Raw genomic sequence first — 15,636 nt, forward strand, 5'->3', positions numbered from 1 at the left:
AGAGGTGGCAGAAGCAGCTCCTTGCTTCCACAAACCAGCAATCACAATCTGAAATCTCGCCGCAAGCACAAACTCCACGTGTACCAAAAACGATAGTCATCATGAAGCATTCGTTCTCGGAAGATGGTTAAATTGTTAAGCCAAAGGTAAGCATCAAAGGTGTACTTTTACATCGTGGCTGATTATAAGTTGACATGGCAGGGCTGTGCACTCATTTATCGAGCCAACGGAAAACCGCATAAACGGAAGCCTCCTGAAGCGAAGGCGCGCGCGCTCGCACACACTTCTTCGGTAATGTCAATGAATGGTATCAAAATGGTGAGCGTGTAGCGCGGTAGGATGTAATTTTGATGCACACTCTTGTCCTCAAACACGGCTGCAAGAGGGCCCATGTTCGAGAGAAATTCATTTCATCGTACCCAAACAAGGGCTCAGGTTTCTCATTTTACCGCGTTGCGAACACATTTGTCACGAGGACGTGATCCGCACGGTCATGCATATATGTTCATGACGGTGTCGTTTCTTGGCCTACCAAACGGTCTTCTGGCGTGTTCTTTGCAGTTATACCGGAGGTTGAAGGAAAAAAACGACACTTCTTCACATTACATTCTCCCAACACGGTACAGTTTCCCAGTTGCCGGTACAAACGGAGTATTCTGAGATCCCCATGCTCTAGGTTAGGGCAAAGGCATACGATAACGACATGTTATAAATTTGATGTTCGTTTATTTTTTATTTTTCATTTTGATTTCATTTTTAAAGCAAACTCGGTCGAAAAAAGTCCTTGATCATACTCAATTCACGCCTGCGAGTCATACTGTAAATATGCCGCTAAAGAACAGAACAGTGCTTCAGGCAGATGCACGCGTTCGTGCGAAGGATTGGCAATTTTGTCGCTATTTATCCAGCCGTGCAGGGTTCGTTGACCTCCTAGTCCCATCCCTGCTCCGAAGAAAAACAGCATTTTTTAATCAGCATTTGCGGCATCGGCAGCGTTCCTTATTGCGATAAAAGTGATGCCGGAAACTTCGACCCACGATCGATATTGTTCTTTACTCTGTATTGCTTGTTTTCTTAGACGCTCAGGGTTTGTTTCCTCCGTTAAAACAAGGATCGTCAAGAGTGTCTGCGTTACCCGGCGCTCTAGCACCAATCGAACACGACATCGAACATGAAAAATGTATGGGATTTGACATGTTTGTCTTGTTTGTTTGTTTGTGTCTGACAGTGCACCTCCATATGATTATATGGGTTTGTTCGTGTCGGATGTCGTGTTCGATTGCTGCTAGAGCGCCGCCTTAGGTGTGGTGTTTTCGTAATAAGAAAAGCACAAACAATCACACACACGGAGCGTACAATGAGCATCCAACCGTAGAGCGCTGGAGGGTCTTCACAAATAAACGGATTTTGGTAAAAGATTTTTTAAGGCCCCCCTATGGCAATCGAAGCAGCCCTGACAAGAAAAACGAGATAGTGTGCGGTTGATCGGTCATGCAATCTGTCAAATATTCAAAAATAAAGTTTGTTTACATTTTGAACCGAACGATAGCTCTCACGATGTACAACGGCGAATGATTAAAAAAAGGCTACATCAGTGATGAAAATGTTGTATGTAATGTGTAAAATAAACAGCCGAAAAATTATAAATGGTGGTAGAATCGACTTCGCACGCCTGAAAGCCGTTTAGGGTAAGTAAAGCATAGCTAATATTTGTAATATTAAATCAATTAAAGCGGTGTTTTCTATGCAGCTGTTGTGCAACCGTGTTGAGCCGGCGAACGTTCGAAAGCGGGAAGAAAGAATGCCGGCAATCAAACTAAACGATGTTCGATCATGGAAAACAAGGTAAGTTATAATGAACGTAATCCGCACGGTATCAAAAACTCCTCGCGTTTATTTTTTTAACCACTGGTTTTTTTCTATAGTTAAAAAGCATACAAAGCCCGCTCGCCGTTGGACGCTTGGACAATTCCTTTTACAAGCATTCGGTGACCAGTTTGCGAAACGTCTTGCCGCACGCCTGGTACAGGCCCTTCTTGTCCGCCCCGGCATCGATCGTGGACTGATCGTTCGGCAGCGTCAGCATCATCACCTTCATCTGCGGGTAGTTGTGGTACGGCGCAGTTCCGGTCGCTATCTCGATCGGGGTAACGCCGAACGACTAGAAGCCGTATCCGTGGTCCCGCTCCATCTCCTCCGGCGCCATCCAACACGACGCCAGCCGATAAACGTGTGGTACACCTTCTGCCGCGACATGTCTCCATCGGTGGCGGGCCACGCGCTCATCCGCTATATTTAAGGAGCCGTCGTCGCCGGGCAGTATGATGGCCACCTTGATGTCCACGTAATGGGCAATGCGAAATGTGCACTCAATTGGCAAGCGCACAGCAAGATCCTGCAAACGTTACCGACAGTCTTTGTCGCCGTGAAAATGCTTCTAATGCACGGGTGAGTTGCATTATAACTACAAGCATACGTTTTTTTCCTTTCTTTAGTTTCAGCTAATGCCAGACGAACGATCGAATGACTGTTGCTTCGGAAGGGAGGTCGCATTACAGATACCGACTTGGACATGATCCAGTCGGTCGGTTGCAGTTGCTCCATGGTGCTTCGGATAAGGCAACAACGGAGAAGCGCTCCGGACGCTCCGGAGAAGCAGATCGAGATCGGCGAAGCGGTGTAGTGTTGTGATATAGTGATTGTGTGTACATTTAAGGTGTAAAGGGTGATTAATGCTAGTAACGTTGTGTAATGTTATGCAGAACAAAATGCAGCATAAATGGCGATGAGCCAGCATTGTTTAAAGGTGCCGGATGTTATACGTTAGAGCCGTTCTTTGTGGTGTGATGTGTTAATATATTAAACCAGTATTAGGATTAGGATATAATTAGGATTTAAACCAGTGCCGTTGAATAAAATAGTGTACAACAGGTTAGAAAACATTCGGTGTGTTTTGTTTTGTTTTTTTAAAGCTCTTTTGATTACCTATTACGGAAGCAAATATGTTTCACTAATGTGCAAAAGGTAAGGAATTAGTGATCGCGTTGGTAGGTAATTGCTCGTTTACTGTGTTTCTCCATTTGTATTTATTGTTTCTCGCCCGCTGTGTTTGCTTCCCCATTCCTCATAATGGTGCGTACGTTTCGTTAACAATGTGCATTAGATGGTGATGTTACATGATAAGTAAATGTTGAGCGTGTTGGCGGGTTTAAATAAAATATTTTACTTGTCCTGCTCCGTTGGTTGTCTGGTTGTCTGGCTGGCTGGCTGGCCTTCTGGTTGGATGGCAGAATGGCTCACTGGCTGGTTAGTGCAGACTATGATCGGATGCGCATTTCCCTACGCCGCAGTGCCGGGTGCATCATACGTCGGTGTTGGGTTGCTGTTACTGGGCCGAGCGGATGCGCGTGCACACGTGGGAATAAACGACACGCAACCGTGGTGATATCACAGAAACTATATATTTTGTTCTATTTCATCATAAACAATTCTTGCCATTAATTTCTCTTTTTAGGTATTTTATATTGCATCGGTACGATTATCGTGTTCAAAGGCTTTTTCGAGAAATGCCAATACATAAATCGGTTAGTCCGTTTATATCGGTTTCTCAAACCCCTGCAAGCAAGTGTCAATCATTTCAGTCTTAAACTTTTGACGAACGTAAGTATAAAAAAAAACACCTTAATGGATTGATATGTTCAATTCCTACTCATGGCCTACTCATTTTCATTTGGTTGTAAAAATACTGCCTATACATTGTTTCATTTTGGTTTTCTCCCTCTCCATCTATCTCTTGATAGGAATGCCTGGTCGCTAGCTGCAGCTTTCCATCGATGTAGGAACACGATCTTCGAGATTTTACTTCACCTGATCTAGCCATCGAACTCGCTGTGCTTCCTTGCTTCTAGTACCGAACTGAGAGCCGCTCGAACACCTAGCTGCTGGGGCACGAGGCTGCCTTCTTCACAACATGCTCCAGCCATGGCAAACAGCCATGTCCGGTGCGCCATACGGCTTCAGTAAGCTCGTGGATGATCATTCGCATCCACACCCCATGCTCGAATTCACCGCCAAAGATGATCCGAAGGATGCGTTGGCCGTCGTGTTTCGCCACTGTCCTTTGCATGCTGTAAAGAAACATACCTATTCATCGTCGGCCAATGGTGCAGCACGAGCGCAACGTGATACATCGTGACATCATCCGGAAAACTTGCAGCTGGGGCGTGATCTGAAGATGACGGTGGTGATCTGAAGATAGCTGATTTTGGTTGGTCAGCTGCACACAAAAACTGTCGATCTATGGAATTTGGGCATGCTGGCGTAAGGCCCCGTTTTTGGCGACCACGTATGAAGAATCGTACCGTAAAATTATGAAGCTGCAGTTTAAGATGCCGCCAGATGTAACGAAGCCGGCGGCCCATCTGATCTCGCGACTGTTCGTTAAGGATCTGGCCAGCCGTATGCCGCTGAAACATGTTGCGTCCATCCCTGGATTCTGCTGCACGTGCACAAAAAGTAAATAGGAATTGCTGCTACCATGTACCATATATCGTTATGTTCTCACTAAGTATGTTTATAAGATACCTGTACCTTTTAGTTTTTAAACCCTATCTCTTATAAGAAGTAGTGGTATTTGAATTGAATATGAACAAGGCAAGTGTAATGATAAGTAATGATAATTGTTATTTGTGTGTTCACTCAAATGTTATTATACTTTCTTCATGTTCAACATCTGTTATTATTTCAATTATTAACAATAAAATATGGCAAAATATTTTTTAAGCTATAGATCGTCTTTGTATTGTCTTTGTAATGAGTGCAATTGATGGGTTTTGCATTATGATGATCAAGACCGTGACCAGCCACTCGGGGTGCCTTTGGTGCCTCAGTTCTGTATGAAGGAGAGCGTAGAAGGGTATGACTATATTCTTTTCGGCGCTGCCATGTACCTTTCGGTGCAACGATAAGATAGAGTTAATGTTTTTTTGCACCACTGAAGCACACACCAACCAGTGATTGACTATCCGGTTAGGTGATACGAATAAGTCTTGTAAGCATTTATACATAACGTCAGCATGACCACGTTTGTCGGCTGTAGCGGAAATAAAGCATAACAATTATTTATTTGTTACGATATAAATAGGAAGAAAGTGCAACGCTGTGCGGTCCCGTGATACAGTCATCAATTCGTACGACCTAATAACATGCCTGTCATGGGTTCAAAACTCATACGGTCCGTCCCCCCGTAGCAAGGATCAACTATCCGGCTGCGTGGTACCAAATCAGTTTCGAAAGCCTGTACAGGTCAACATGTTCGCGTCGTTAAGCCAAAAAGAAAAGTGCTGCGTTGTCGTGATGGATACGGTAAAAGTGCTTCCGTCTTAACAGAAGGTGTTCTATCATCTACCAAAATTGTTGTGTGAGAAATGGAACTAGCTTGCAAAAAGGTTTGGTCAGTCTGATTCATGAAAAAAAAAAATCAAAATAGTTAGGTGTTTGATTTTCTCTTTTTCCGTTTTTGACATAACTGTTGTCACTAATGATATGCCGGTACCACTAATTGATTTATCAATGTAATTAAGCTATTGATTACCCACATCAGGATAGTCAGTCCTATGTATGAGGGGGGCGGTCCATACGGGACTTGAGCCCATGACGAGCATGTTGTTTGGATAACTAGTTTAGTGCATAACAATCAACTTATTTTCCTTCATTGAAGAACAGAGAAGCTGTTGTGGTCCGATCGAACTTAGTCATTCTGTCCATCTGGGTGTGCCACTCAGCGATAGCAGTCGACGGCTTCCGTATGATGTGTGCGTGGAAGGATGTGCGTGAGTTACAGGTCGCTGTGTTCCTTTAGTCAAATAATTATTGTTTAAAATACGGTCGAGTAAAATACGTATGTTTGTCAATGATAATAAAAGGTCAAGGCTAAGTATGTAGAGAAAAAAAAAAAATAAATAAAAATAAAACATAGTCCCCCGATCCTGTTAGTATACGATCGTCAACAATTGACGTCGCATTCCAGCTAGCACCACGAGGAGGTAGGATTCGGAGTTCCAAGATAGCGGTTGCATAATAATACATCCGCCTCCTGGCATTAACTAGCCAGCTGGAAAGAGCTCGATGAATTTAAAGTGTTTAAAAATACGAAGAACAATATGTTAATACTTACTCAAACTCCTGAACTGATTGGATGGCACGCAAGATGGTAATGAAATTGTTGGGCTGGGCTCGCTTAAGCTGGTACTCGCGTATATATTCTATTAATGCTCCCCGGTTTGTGCCTTTAGATCTTAAAAAAGGGCTTGACCCAGCGCCATAAATTCTCGATGGTCTGTGTGTGTACTAATGGATCGCTTGGGTCGACAAAATTTTCGGAATGGTTTATCATCTCGTGCTCATACCCTTTTCCGTCTAATCCGATGTAGGCACGCCAACCATCCGTCACAATTGTCGTTCCGGGGGCCACATTGTTCATTATAATGCCCTGCAAGTTGCCAGCGTCGCGTTTCTGAACCAGCTCCAGAAAAATCTCTTTTGTCTCCCGACAAATACCACCGACCAGCCAAACCTGGTTGTTGTCCGCGATCCGTCCTCTGTGGTACTTCCGTTTGGTAATGACGGACTCGTCGATCTCCACAGTGAGCCCTTCGCCTCCGATCTGTTGTCGGTGGGTTTCCACATATTCAGCGCTTATTTCACGGAGTATTTTGAACCATTTTAGAATGGCTGTCTTACCTACAATGAGATAAAAATAAAACAGAACAAAAATTAATCAAAACCGACTGATTGAAAAATACTAAAAATAAATTACCGGCTGCACATTCAGCTTCCGCAACGATCCGCGTCGTATTTCGAGACCACTCGAAGGTTATCTCCATCAACTGGGATAGAGACAGCCTCGAATTTTTGAAAATACTATCCGTGCGGACAGTACATTCCCAGCCGGTGCAGCTCGATGTAGGCTTGCAAATCCATTTGCAAGCATTGGAGCACCTTGGTTACCTTCAGCTTCATTTGTCTCTTGCACTTGCTGCATTGTTGCGTTGGCGGCAAGAGTTCCGCTTCCTGCAAAGACGAACCAACCCTTCCTCATCCGCGGTTAGCTTCTTCAGGTCACTGGAATTTTTGACTGCTGCAAATATATCCATGGTTAATGGTTTGTCCTGAAAATAAAACTTTCAAAAGAGAATCTTTAATCTGTACACCACTTTGTTGATCAAAACATTCAACTACATACGGAGCAATATTTTCCCGCGCGATCTACACTTCCACACATAACCGATTTTACTCATTCGTTAGTACAATACATTTAAACACACTCAACCGATATCGACGATTGATTGTGTGGTTTGTGAAGTAGTGATGTCCTGCTCGACCCGCACCAACCGGATTGGAGACATCCGGAAACAACTCGGAGTCGTTCGAAACGACCCGTAAGATTCAAGGAGGTTCAGTAGGTGCAACGATTCCGGAAATCCGGTAGGTGCAAGAAAGCAGTCTCGATTCCGACACGTTGGTGCATTTCGGGTCGGGTCAAGGTAGGTTCAATACTCGACCAGAAAGCGCTGCACCAACGGGTCGAAGTCGCTTGTCACCTACTCATCATTCGGGTCGACCCGAACTCGTTACACCCGTGGGTCGGAATCGATTACAGCGCATAATAATGCAGCGCTGCGCATAAGGTGCAGCGCTTTCTGGTCGAGTATTGAACCTACCTTGACCCGACCCGAAATGCACCAACGTGTCGGAATCGAGACTGCTTTCTTGCACCTACCGGATTTCCGGAATCGTTGCACCTACTGAACCTCCTTGAATCTTACGGGTCGTTTCGAACGACTCCGAGTTGTTTCCGGATGTCTCCAATCCGGTTGGTGCGGGTCGAGCAGGACATCACTACTTCACAAACCACACAATCAATCGTCGATATCGGTTGAGTGTGTTTAAATGTATTGTACTAACGAATGAGTAAAATCGGTTATGTGTGGAAGTGTAGATCGCGCGGGAAAATATTGCTCCGTATGTAGTTGAATGTTTTGATCAACAAAGTGGTGTACAGATTAAAGATTCTCTCTTTTGAAAGTTTTATTTTCAGGACAAACCATTAACCATGGATATATTTGCAGCAGTCAAAAATTCCAGTGACCTGAAGAAGCTAACCGCGGATGAGGAAGGGTTGGTTCGTCTTTGCAGGAAGCGGAACTCTTGCCGCCAACGCAACAATGCAGCAAGTGCAAGAGACAAATGAAGCTGAAGGTAACCAAGCTCAATGCTTGCAAATGGATTTGCAAGCCTACATCGAGCTGCACCGGCTGGGAATGTACTGTCCGCACGGATAGTATTTTCAAAAATTCGAGGCTGTCTCTATCCCAGTTGATGGAGATAACCTTCGAGTGGTCTCGAAATACGACGCGGATCGTTGCGGAAGCTGAATGTGCAGCCGGTAATTTATTTTAGTATTTTTCAATCAGTCGGTTTTGATTAATTTTTGTTCTGTTTTATTTTTATCTCATTGTAGGTAAGACAGCCATTCTAAAATGGTTCAAAATACTCCGTGAAATAAGCGCTGAATATGTGGAAACCCACCGACAACAGATCGGAGGCGAAGGGCTCACTGTGGAGATCGACGAGTCCGTCATTACCAAACGGAAGTACCACAGAGGACGGATCGCGGACAACAACCAGGTTTGGCTGGTCGGTGGTATTTGTCGGGAGACAAAAGAGATTTTTCTGGAGCTGGTTCAGAAACGCGACGCTGGCAACTTGCAGGGCATTATAATGAACAATGTGGCCCCCGGAACGACAATTGTGACGGATGGTTGGCGTGCCTACATCGGATTAGACGGAAAAGGGTATGAGCACGAGATGATAAACCATTCCGAAAATTTTGTCGACCCAAGCGATCCATTAGTACACACACAGACCATCGAGAATTTATGGCGCTGGGTCAAGCCCTTTTTAAGATCTAAAGGCACAAACCGGGGAGCATTAATAGAATATATACGCGAGTACCAGCTTAAGCGAGCCCAGCCCAACAATTTCATTACCATCTTGCGTGCCATCCAATCAGTTCAGGAGTTTGAGTAAGTATTAACATATTGTTCTTCGTATTTTTAAACACTTTAAATTCATCGAGCTCTTTCCAGCTGGCTAGTTAATGCCAGGAGGCGGATGTATTATTATGCAACCGCTATCTTGGAACTCCGAATCCTACCTCCTCGTGGTGCTAGCTGGAATGCGACGTCAATTGTTGACGATCGTATACTAACAGGATCGGGGGACTATGTTTTATTTTTATTTATTTTTTTTTTTTCTCTACATACTTAGCCTTGACCTTTTATTATCATTGACAAACATACGTATTTTACTCGACCGTATTTTAAACAATAATTATTTGACTAAAGGAACACAGCGACCTGTAACTCACGCACATCCTTCCACGCACACATCATACGGAAGCCGTCGACTGCTATCGCTGAGTGGCACACCCAGATGGACAGAATGGCTAAGTTCGATCGGACCACAACAGCTTCTCTGTTCTTCAATGAAGGAAAATAAGTTGATTGTTATGCACTAAACTAGTTATCCAAACAACATGCTCGTCATGGGCTCAAGTCCCGTATGGACCGCCCCCCTCACACATAGGATTGACTATCCTGATGTGGGTAATCAATAGCTTAATTACATTGATAAATCAATTAGTGGTACCGGCATATCATTAGTGACAACAGTTATGTCCAAAACGGAAAAGAGAAAATCAAACACCTAACTATTTTGATTTTTTTTTTCATGAATCAGACTGACCAAACCTTTTGCAAGCTATTTCCATTTCTCACACAACAATTTTGGTAGATGATAGAACACCTTCTGTTAAGACGGAAGCACTTTTACCGTATCCATCACGACAACGCAGCACTTTTCTTTCTTTTTGGCTTAACGACGCGAACATGTTGACCTGTACAGGCTTTCGAAACTGATTTGGTACCACGCAGCCGGATAGTTGATCCTTGCTACGGGGGGACGGACCGTATGAGTTTTGAACCCATGACAGGCATGTTATTAGGTCGTACGAATTGATGACTGTATCACGGGACCGCACAGCGTTGCACTTTCTTCCTATTTATATCGTAACAAATAAATAATTGTTATGCTTTATTTCCGCTACAGCCGACAAACGTGGTCATGCTGACGTTATGTATGAATGCTTACATGACTTATTCGTATCACCTTACCGGATAGTCAATCACTGGTTGGTGTGTGCTTCAGTGGTGCAAAAAACATTAACTCTATCTTATCGTTGCATCGAAAGGTGCATGCCAGCGCCGAAATGAATATAGCCATTCCTTCTACGCTCTTTTTTATATAGAACTGAGGCACCAAAGGTACCACGAGAGGCTGGTCACGATGTTGTTCATCACAATGCAAATTCATCAATTGCACTCATTCAATACAAAGACGATCTCTACCTTAAGAAATATTTTGCCATATTTTATTGTTAATAATTGAAATAATAACAGATGTTGAACATGAAGAAAGTATAATAACATTTGAGTGAACACACAAATAACAATTATCATTACTTATCATTACACTTGCCTTGTTCATATTCAATTCAAATACCACTACTTCTTATAAGAGATAGGGTTTAAAAACTAAAAGGTACAGGTATCTTATAAACATACTTAGTGAGAACATAACGATATATGGTACATGGTAGCAGCAATTCCTATTTACTTTTTGTGCACGTGCAGCAGAATCCAGGGATGGACGCAACATGTTTCAGCGGCATACGGCTGGCCAGATCCTTAACGAACAGTCGCGAGATCAGATGGGCCGCCGGCTTCGTTACATCTGGCGGCATCTTAAACTGCAGCTTCATAATTTTACGGTACGATTCTTCATACGTGGTCGCCAAAACGGGGCCTTACGCCAGCATGCCCAAATTCCATAGATCGACAGTTTTTGTGTGCAGCTGACCAACCAAAATCAGCTATCTTCAGATCACCACCGTCATCTTCAGATCACGCCCCAGCTGCAAGTTTTCCGGATGATGTCACGATGTATCACGTTGCGCTCGTGCTGCACCATTGGCCGACGATGAATAGGTATGTTTCTTTACAGCATGCAAAGGACAGTGGCGAAACACGACGGCCAACGCATCCTTCGGATCATCTTTGGCGGTGAATTCGAGCATGGGGTGTGGATGCGAATGATCATCCACGAGCTTACTGAAGCCGTATGGCGCACCGGACATGGCTGTTTGCCATGGCTGGAGCATGTTGTGAAGAAGGCAGCCTCGTGCCCCAGCAGCTAGGTGTTCGAGCGGCTCTCAGTTCGGTACTAGAAGCAAGGAAGCACAGCGAGTTCGATGGCTAGATCAGGTGAAGTAAAATCTCGAAGATCGTGTTCCTACATCGATGGAAAGCTGCAGCTAGCGACCAGGCATTCCTATCAAGAGATAGATGGAGAGGAGAAAACCAAAATGAAACAATGTATAGGCAGTATTTTTACAACCAAATGAAAATGAGTAGGCCATGAGTAGGAATTGAACATATCAATCCATTAAGGTGTTTTTTTTTTATACTTACGTTCGTCAAAAGTTTAAGACTGAAATGATTGACACTTGCTTGCAGGGGTTTGAGAAACCGATATAAACGGACTAACCGATTTATGTATTGGCATTTCTCGAAAAAGCCTTTGAACACGATAATCGTACCGATGCAATATAAAATACCTAAAAAGAGAAATTAATGGCAAGAATTTTTTATGATGAAATAGAACAAAATATATAGTTTCTGTGATATCACCACGGTTGCGTGTCGTTTATTCCCACGTGTGCACGCGCATCCGCTCGGCCCAGTAACAGCAACCCAACACCGACGTATGATGCACCCGGCACTGCGGCGTAGGAAATGCGCATCCGATCATAGTCTGCACTAACCAGCCAGTGAGCCATTCTGCCATCCAACCAGCCAGCCAGCCAGCCAGCCAGACAACCAGACAACCAACGGAGCAGGACAAGTAAAATATTTTATTTAAACCCGCCAACACGCTCAACATTTGCTTATCATGTAACATCACCATCTAATGCACATTGTTAACGAAACGTACGCACCATTATGAGGAATGGGAAGCAAACACAGCGGGCGAGAAACAATAAATACAAATGGAGAAACACAGTAAACGAGCAATTACCTACCAACGCGATCACTAATTCCTTACCTTTTGCACATTAGTGAAACATATTTGCTTCCGTAATAGGTAATCAAAAGAGCTTTAAAAAAACAAAACAAAACACACCGAATGTTTTCTAACCTGTTGTACACTATTTTATTCAACGGCACTGGTTTAAATCCTAATTATATAATCCTAATACTGGTTTAATATATTAACACATCACACCACAAAGAACGGCTCTAACGTATAACATCCGGCACCTTTAAACAATGCTGGCTCATCGCCATTTATGCTGCATTTTGTTCTGCATAACATTACACAACGTTACTAGCATTAATCACCCTTTACACCTTAAATGTACACACAATCACTATATCACAACACTACACCGCTTCGCCGATCTCGATCTGCTTCTCCGGAGCGTCCGGAGCGCTTCTCCGTTGTTGCCTTATCCGAAGCACCATGGAGCAACTGCAACCGACCGACTGGATCATGTCCAAGTCGGTATCTGTAATGCGACCTCCCTTCCGAAGCAACAGTCATTCGATCGTTCGTCTGGCATTAGCTGAAACTAAAGAAAGGAAAAAAAACGTATGCTTGTAGTTATAATGCAACTCACCCGTGCATTAGAAGCATTTTCACGGCGACAAAGACTGTCGGTAACGTTTGCAGGATCTTGCTGTGCGCTTGCCAATTGAGTGCACATTTCGCATTGCCCATTACGTGGACATCAAGGTGGCCATCATACTGCCCGGCGACGACGGCTCCTTAAATATAGCGGATGAGCGCGTGGCCCGCCACCGATGGAGACATGTCGCGGCAGAAGGTGTACCACACGTTTATCGGCTGGCGTCGTGTTGGATGGCGCCGGAGGAGATGGAGCGGGACCACGGATACGGCTTCTAGTCGTTCGGCGTTACCCCGATCGAGATAGCGACCGGAACTGCGCCGTACCACAACTACCCGCAGATGAAGGTGATGATGCTGACGCTGCCGAACGATCAGTCCACGATCGATGCCGGGGCGGACAAGAAGGGCCTGTACCAGGCGTGCGGCAAGACGTTTCGCAAACTGGTCACCGAATGCTTGTAAAAGGAATTGTCCAAGCGTCCAACGGCGAGCGGGCTTTGTATGCTTTTAACTATAGAAAAAACCAGTGGTTAAAAAAATAAACGCGAGGAGTTTTTGATACCGTGCGGATTACGTTCATTATAACTTACCTTGTTTTCCATGATCGAACATCGTTTAGTTTGATTGCCGGCATTCTTTCTTCCCGCTTTCGAACGTTCGCCGGCTCAACACGGTTGCACAACAGCTGCATAGAAAACACCGCTTTAATTGATTTAATATTACAAATATTAGCTATGCTTTACTTACCCTAAACGGCTTTCAGGCGTGCGAAGTCGATTCTACCACCATTTATAATTTTTCGGCTGTTTATTTTACACATTACATACAACCTTTTTATCACTGCTGTAGCCTTTTTTTAATCATTCGCCGTTGTACATCGTGAGAGCTATCGTTCGGTTCAAAATGTAAACAAACTTTATTTTTTGAATATTTGACAGATTGCATGACCGATCAACCGCACACTATCTCGTTTTTCTTGTCAGGGCTGCTTCGATTGCCATAGGGGGGCCTTAAAAAATCTTTTACCGACACCTCCTCTATATTCCACCTCGATAATCATATGGAGGTGCACTGTCGAACACAAACAAACAAACAAGACAAACGTCGAGTCGAACATGTCAGTTGATTCTGTCTGTGATGTTCGATACCCACCTGTGCTGTGAGTACCTTGGCTGTCAAACGCTTCGCAGCTAGAGTAGATAGAATTCAATTCGGGACATTTTTAAGTTTGTTTACGTAGTTTGTCTCTTTTTCTTCTTAAAATTGCGTGCAAAATATTTAAAATAGCTATCTGTAGAAACCGAAAATTGTATGTGAATACACCTCAAAAACATCAACACCTTGGTCGCGGTCATACGTCAACATTTAAGTATCGTAGGCGTAAACGTCAGAATAAAACGGCATTCGTGCTCGAGAATCAGAACGGCGCACACCTTCCGATTCTTCTTAATTTCCGTTCCGAAAATTCCGTAATTATACATATCAATAATTATTGTTAAACTTTTCAATCAATTATAACATCAAATATAAAGGATTGAAACGCATTAAACTATTGTGTGTACATAATCCATGTATATGCACTGTATGTGTTTTGGCATGGACGTTTGTTTACATTTTTCAATATTAAATTTGAATGATTTCTATGTTATTGTAGATGTGAATAACTAGTTAATTATGAGTTGAATCTTCCCCCTGTAGGTGGATATTCATTTAAACTATGAAAATGCTTCATTTTCGAGACGAAAAGAAAGGCGTATTGCTGTGCATCATGACAGGTCTATAAGACATCGAACAGCTGACAGAGCACCTATCGAACAGAGTCGTGTTTGTTTGTCTCGTTCGATTGGTCCCAGATCGCCACCTTACACGACTGGTAATGAAAAGCGCTGTAGAATATTTATTTCAATAATTATCAAACAAAAATCTTCTTCTTCTTTTGGCTCAACAACCGTTGTCAGTCAAGGCCTGCCGTACCCAGTAGTGGGGTTGACTTTCAGTGACTTATGGATTACCGGCCATAGCAGGATAGTCAGTCCTACGTATGACGGCACGGTCCATCTGGGGCTTGAACCCATGACGGGCATGTTGTTAAGTCGTATTAGTTGATGACTGTACCACGAGACCGGCAAACAAAAGATAGTTCGATTAAATTTAAAAAAAAAATCAAAGAGCTTTATTTCAAATTAAAACATTAGGTTTTTGATTTAAGTTTTGAATTATCAGCACAACAACGATCTACTCTATACATGCTAGCAAATGGTAAAGTGTCACATGGAGAGCTCTTGTTTCGGATGGGAAGAAGGGCTTCCAATCAATGTTCGTTTTGTCCTCAAATGGAAAGTCTGGAACACAAATATGCTTGCTGTAGTAGAGTAGCGGCGGCTTGGGCACTGCTGCAGCAAGAAATTGTTTCAATAGTTCCAGGAGGTCCCTACCTGTTCAATAGTCTGCGATTTCCAGAACTAGCAGGAGTTAGTCTTGGAATACGTATATGAATTCTTAGGTTGTTTGCTGACTACATTTTCCACATCGTTGATAACAACGATGATGAGATAGATTTAGTAAATGTAAACTGTACTTTGTAAATGTAAAGCTATATTAGAGTTTTTTTTGTAAATATCTACCCTAGTAAATAGAAATTATTCTGTACACGCATATAAATACTTTTGTATAAAAAAATAGTATAAGAAAAAATTAAAAACACACTTTCATATCACCCACATTTTTTGGTTGAGTTTTAAAGATCATGTTTTCGTTAAGATATTTGTTGTTAGAAATTCAATTTACAAAGGTTAACTTGATCAAGATTTTTGATCTATTCAACTA

At 43.2% G+C, this 15,636-nt stretch overlaps 1 protein-coding gene, 2 long non-coding RNA genes and 1 pseudogene across 4 annotated transcripts in view; 2 read left to right on the forward strand and 2 right to left on the reverse strand.

Moving 5' to 3' along the window:
* The window catches only part of LOC120899783 (neural-cadherin-like), a gene marked incomplete at its 5' end in the record, with an annotated part of 638,244 nt that overhangs the window by 234,868 nt on the left and 387,740 nt on the right, over positions 1-15,636 (forward strand). The gene's annotated exons all lie outside the window — the stretch shown is intronic.
* LOC120902667 overlaps positions 1-15,636 on the reverse strand; it is a 144,544-nt pseudogene that overhangs the window by 97,650 nt on the left and 31,258 nt on the right.
* Positions 1,527-4,606, forward strand: LOC120903405. Its single transcript, XR_005739590.1, has 6 exons — positions 1,527-1,688; positions 1,751-1,845; positions 1,926-3,024; positions 3,291-3,441; positions 3,515-3,660; positions 3,801-4,606. It is a non-coding gene; the product is annotated as an uncharacterized LOC120903405 (long non-coding RNA).
* On the reverse strand, positions 10,924-12,347 carry LOC120903408. 2 transcript variants are annotated; one of them, XR_005739594.1, is made up of 3 exons: positions 12,226-12,347; positions 11,592-11,737; positions 10,924-11,451 (listed from the first exon to the last, which is right to left on the reverse strand). It is a non-coding gene; the product is annotated as an uncharacterized LOC120903408 (long non-coding RNA). The 2 variants fall into 2 exon arrangements; XR_005739595.1 differs by lacking the exon at positions 12,226-12,347 and adding an exon at positions 11,811-11,872.

This window comes from Anopheles arabiensis, chromosome 3, assembly GCF_016920715.1.
Source record: "Anopheles arabiensis isolate DONGOLA chromosome 3, AaraD3, whole genome shotgun sequence".
In the NCBI taxonomy this organism is placed as follows: Eukaryota; Metazoa; Arthropoda; class Insecta; order Diptera; family Culicidae; genus Anopheles; species Anopheles arabiensis.